General features: G+C 51.3%; 1 long non-coding RNA gene across 1 annotated transcript; it reads right to left on the reverse strand.

The window, feature by feature from the left end:
* Window positions 1–2769: 2769 nt before the first annotated feature.
* On the reverse strand, window positions 2770–5184 carry LOC124970039 (uncharacterized). Its single transcript, XR_007106069.1, has 3 exons — window positions 5152–5184; window positions 4013–4080; window positions 2770–2852 (listed from the first exon to the last, which is right to left on the reverse strand). It is a non-coding gene; the product is annotated as an uncharacterized LOC124970039 (long non-coding RNA).
* Window positions 5185–5534: the final 350 nt, after the last annotated feature.

Raw genomic sequence — 5534 nt, forward strand, 5'->3', positions numbered from 1 at the left:
CCAGCGGGGCGGGGGGCGACGTGCCCTCGCCAGCGCACCACTCTCCCCCTCAGACGACGGCTCGGACCTCACTGCTGGAGGCCTGCTGCGCAGCTGTGCAACCTGCAGGGGCCTCCTTGCCCTTGGTTCCAGCCCGGAGGGCGTCCCACACGGGACACCCGGAGACCAGTGGACCCAGCGCTCGCCCGGGCCCGGGGCTGCAGGGAAAACCTCAGAGACCCGTCCCGGGATGCCTCCCCTGGCGGGTTCCGAATAAATACATTTCTTCTCTCCTCGCGGGTCTCATCACGTGGATGCTCCCAAGAGGAGCACGGAGATTTCACCCCGTCGCGTCCCCCTCTCAGAGTCAGGCCTGGGCACCCATTCCTCGGTGCTGGGGTCGCTCCTGTGCTCCCGGGAATGTCCCAAGGGAAGAGCGAGCTGCCTGAGGCCTGTGGAGGCGGCCCCGAAAAACCAGATCCCAAGCGCTCGGAAGGTGCCCGCTTGGAGCTGCCCAGGGCCCATGGATGCACAGCCTGTGGGACACCTCTCACCTGCTGGGCCCTGGTGAAGAGTGAGGAGGAGAGGGAGAAGGTGACGGGGGACAGGACGTGGCCCGAGACAGGCATCCCCCCCCCCCCGACCTACTTCCTCCCACTGGCCGCCTCCCCAATGTCTCCACTCTTCCCCCTGACCCCCTGAAGGCTCCATCCCGTCGGCAGCGTGCAGCCATGAAGATCCAATCACCCTCGCGAGGACCCCGCCTCTCAACACTGCTGCCCCAGCGGGGACCAGGGCCTACCTTCAAGGCGGGAGGTGTGGGTGGACTCTCAAGACGCAGACCAGGAAGAGGAGAGCAGGCTTGCTTAGGAGGTGGACTGGGCGCAGGAGTTGGAGTCACATGACTCCTTTCAGACCCTTTCTCTCCCAGTGACCCTCTGATTTACCGTGGACGTGTCACCGAACTCTGAGTGCCTCAGAGATCTTGGTCATTCAAGAGCCCTTATTAAGGCCATCCTCTGTGGGAGTGTGGTTGTGTGTGTGTTTGTGTGTGTGTGTGTGTGTGTGAGTGCGTGGGCGTGTGTGTCTTTGTGATTAGCAGCAGGAGCCCACAAACTCATTTGAGGGCCTGTCTACCTGCCCTAGACCTGTGCAGCCTGCAGGCCGGCACCACAACTCCGACCAGAGTCCTGCTGCAGGAACTTCCTGCCCTGCCACTGAGCCCTGGGTCTTCTTCTATGCAAGGAAATACCGATGCTAAGCAGAATGTGGCACTATTGCCCCCAGACTCACAACAGCTGTAAAAGGGACAGAATGAAAACCACAACAGGGCCAGTGTGCAGCTAAGGCACAGAGAACTTGTCCAGCAAGGCCTCGGTTCTAGCCTAAGCCACACACACAGAACGACCCTTGAAAGTAATTGCATCGGTGGGTTAAAATTTAAGGAGATGAGGGCTCTATCAGGTGGGCACACCACAGACCTCCAAAACTCTGTTCCCCCTGAAAAGCAACAAGAAAGCTGGCAAACATCATTTCAAAAAACCAACTTCTTGCTTGGCAGGTGGTACATGAGAATAATCCAGTTACTCAGGAGGCCGAGTGGGAGGATTTTAAGTTTGAGGCCAGCCTGGGAAACTTAGACCCTGTCCATAGTAAAAAGAAAAAGAAAAAGGGCTGGGGATGTAGCTCAGTGGTAGAGTACCCTCGGATCCATTCCCAGCATTCATCAATCAATCAGTCATTCATCAAATAAACCAACGAGGTTGGGAGCTTCTGAGTTCCAAGCCCAGAGCACTGTCCCTATGACCTGTCTAGCAGCTCCCAGGAACCTTCTGGCAAGGCTTGTCTTGAGCTGTCCTGACTCCGGGTTCACTCAGTGTGAACGGCTTCTTCCCTTAGGCTGTCTGTCAGAAACAATCAGTGGTAACCATTTAACGCCAAGACTCCCTTAGGCAGTGATAACAGCTGAAGGAAAGAAGTGACCAAAAGCTTGAGAGGAAACGGGATGCTTGAAGGCCACCCACGCGTGCAAGGCTGTGCACAGGCCCAAGAAAGACCTATAACACCTTAATTCCTCACCTCTGCCTTTCTTGGGCTACGTGCAAGCAGGAAACAAAGGCTGAGGGCAACTGCAAAGGCCGCCAGGACGCTGCAGTTACCCTCCCACACACTCGGGGTCCTCAGCAAAGCCCGGGAGACTCACTGGTTCAAGGCACTTAAAGAAATCTCCACTCTTCAGCTGACTGCCAAGTTAACCAAGCAGAAACATCAGCGATCACACACAAAAAGAGCACAGGCTTTACAGAACTAGTTCAGGAAAGTCGATGAACAGGAAACTCAACAATGACGATAAGCAGCAAGAAACGGCACCTGCTGGAGGGAGAGGCACATTATGCTGAGTCAAGGGGTCTATTTCCTAAATCAGGTGTCCAAGCCACAAGACCCACCAACAGAACCAAGACCACCTGTTACGCCCCATCCCTCTGCTGGGAGGGCACAGAAATGCCAGCTGGTTTATTGGAGGGGTGATTTGAGGTCAGAGCAGTCACAGCTCTTTGACCATCTGTGTCACATAGAACATCTGCTACTCATGAAGAAGCCAGTCCTAAGAGGGTCCATCACATTTCAACCTGCCAAGGAAAGTCCAACTTTACCATAAGCTAAAACCCACGGCCTTTACGCAGCAGCCCAGTCATTTGCAGAACAGACACCGATGCAGAAACACGGCACAGTCGTCGTTTTTGTCTCTTACCATCCTTGGCCCTCTCCAGCTGAGGCCCTCTCTCCTTACTCAGCCTATAGCTCCAGGAAGACTCTGATGGATCCAGTGAGCAGGACTGGCAGCACGGTTGATGCTGTCCCCGTACCCACCCCTGTCCCTCCTTATTAAGAGAATGTCAATTTCATTTAGGGTGACAAAGTGACGATCATGGATAAATTACTTATGACAACTCTATTTTCTCTTCACCTAGTATGAGGGTAGCTAGGGATGGCAAAGTGATCTAGTAAAATAAGTAAGGTGACATCAAAGGACATTTCTCTGGACTTTTATTTTTTCGTAACACCAGGGAGTGAATGCAGGGTCTTGTACATGCCATGTGAGTACTCCACCACTGAGGTACATCTCCAGTTCCTTCTGGGGCACCTTTTCCTCTCCATTAAAAAAAGGCAAGTGCCATCTCTCTCCCTTCTGCTTTGAACATAGGTATTATGGCAGGAACCAGGCAGCCATCTCACACTGAGGTTAAAGACCCAGAGAGCTGAGTGCAGTGGTGCAAGCCTGTGATCCCCATGGCTCATGAGGCTGAGGCAGGAAGATTGTGAGTTCACAGCCAGCCTCAGCAAAAGGGAGGTGCTAAACAACTCAGTGACACCCTCTAAATAAAATTCAAAATAGGGCTGGGGATGTGGCTCAGTGGTCGAGTCCCCCTGAGTTTATTCCCACCCTCCAAAAGAGTCAAAAGAATTGCAAGGATGTTGAACCCACCAGACTGCCATCTACTATCAGATTTCTTATCATGGAAAAGAAACTACTCCTTGTGTAAACACTGTTACCTGAATTTCTTCTTGTAGCCAAAAGCATTCTTAACCAAATGGACAAATGACTCAATCGGAGCCAAAAAGACACAAGACTTCTTCTAGGCACACTGGGACAAGGCCTCGACCTTTCCTCCTGGACAAGAACGAGGCAGGAAGCACCCTGGAGAGCACTTGCAGGCACCTCATAACCAGGCACGAGCCCACATGTGGCCAGGTGGCCAGGACCAAGAGAAAACAACACTGAGCAGGAATGCCACCAGGCTTTTACACCAGCCCTACCTGAAGGATGGAATAAACGTGAGCCAGTCTTTCTGCTTAAGCCAGTCTGGTTTCCTGACACTTGCAATTAAATGAGCCCTAACACAAATAAAGTGCCGCTTCCTCGGGGGCAGCCAAGCAGTCCCACTCACTACACTTTTCTGTTTCTCACAAGGTAAGACCTGGGATCAGCATGGAGAGAAAGGTTAAAAACAAGGAAAGTGGGCTCCCTTACCTTCTTCTTCATTCTTCTGCTCAAGTTTTATCTTCTCTGCCAGTAATTCCTTCTCTTTTCATTTCTGGCTACAAATGAAAAGCACACATGCTGATTCCATATGTATCTTGTTGCATATTTTAGGAAATAAATACCTATTTATGGCTCTTTTAAAACCTCAGCAACTTAGCAAGGCCCTAGGGGATTCAGTGAGACCCTGTCACTAAATAAAATAAAAAAAGGGATGGCGATGTGGTTGAGTGGTTGAGTGCCCCTGGGTTCAATCCCTGGTACCAACAAAGAAACAAGGAAACAAATAAACAAATAAAAGGTATAATCTCTTGTGGTTTTGCCATTCCAACATTATTAAGTTGCTTTCATGATGAGTCAGGATCAAATCCTGGGGAGTCCTGAGGGGATTAAAGTGCTCTCAGAAATACTGGAGATGCATTTTCATGCCAAGATGTGTATGGACTGTTTTGAAAATCCCGCTCAGCTCCGTACAAGTCGAAGGACTGTTTATTTAGAACATTCAAACAACCCTGCAAGCACACACACAGCCTGCACAGCCACGCAGGTGCCTGAGGAGGTCAGACTTCCATGTAAGGAACAAGCTGAATGGGAAGTTGGGTTACACCACTTTCATGAACCCAGTGCTAAAATGCAGGACTGAAGGAGGCAAAGGCATCCATGTGCTCACACAAGTCCTGCTTTCTAGTCTGTGGGAATCTGTAAAAGCAGCGGGGCACCACGGGTCCAGGTGTGAAGGAAGCCACTCCTCCAAAGAGAGGCTCTGCCTTAGGGCAGTCACACCCACCACTCTGCAGTTCACACAGAAGTTTGTGAATTTTTTTGAGTGAGCTCTGGCTATGCTCCCCAGGCTGCTCTCAAACTACTGGGCTCAGGTGATCCCCCTCCATTTCTTCAGTGGCTGGTGAACCAGCCCAACACACTACACTTAATGCTTCTGGGCAGCTCAGCCCTGCATCAGACCCAGAGAAAGGTTACCATCAAGGAGAGGGGGCAGGAGCCGCCTAGCAGCTGGCACTACAGGTGCACACCACCACAGGTGGCCACACAAGTGACACTTTGAGTACAAGGACTCGCTCGTTCATCAATCAGCCACTTTCAGACTTCCAGGTCAGACATGACGTGCTTACCGCTTTTTACGACGCTTTGCAGTCTGCTCCTCGCAGGCAATTTCGTTCTTTTCCAGTCTCTTCTGGAACTCTGCATCCAATTTTACTACAAAAAACCCACGTCATTTAGACACACTCTGAACTGGGAGTTTCACTTGGGCTGGATGTGAGAGTTCAGGTCAGGCCATCGGGGGTACTAAATGTGCTCTTCAGGTCTCCAGCGTCACAGTGGCACACACCAGGAGGCTGAGGCAGGAGGGTCACAAGTTCCAGGTAAGCCTCAGCAACTGAGAACTAAGGAACGTAGGAAGACTGTCTCAAAATAAAAAATAAAAAAGGTTGGGGATGGAGTTCCATGATTAAATGTCTTGGATTCCATCCCCAGTAAAAAAAAAAAAAAAAAA

This window comes from Sciurus carolinensis, chromosome 18, assembly GCF_902686445.1.
Source record: "Sciurus carolinensis chromosome 18, mSciCar1.2, whole genome shotgun sequence".
NCBI classification, from domain to species: domain Eukaryota; kingdom Metazoa; phylum Chordata; class Mammalia; order Rodentia; family Sciuridae; genus Sciurus; species Sciurus carolinensis.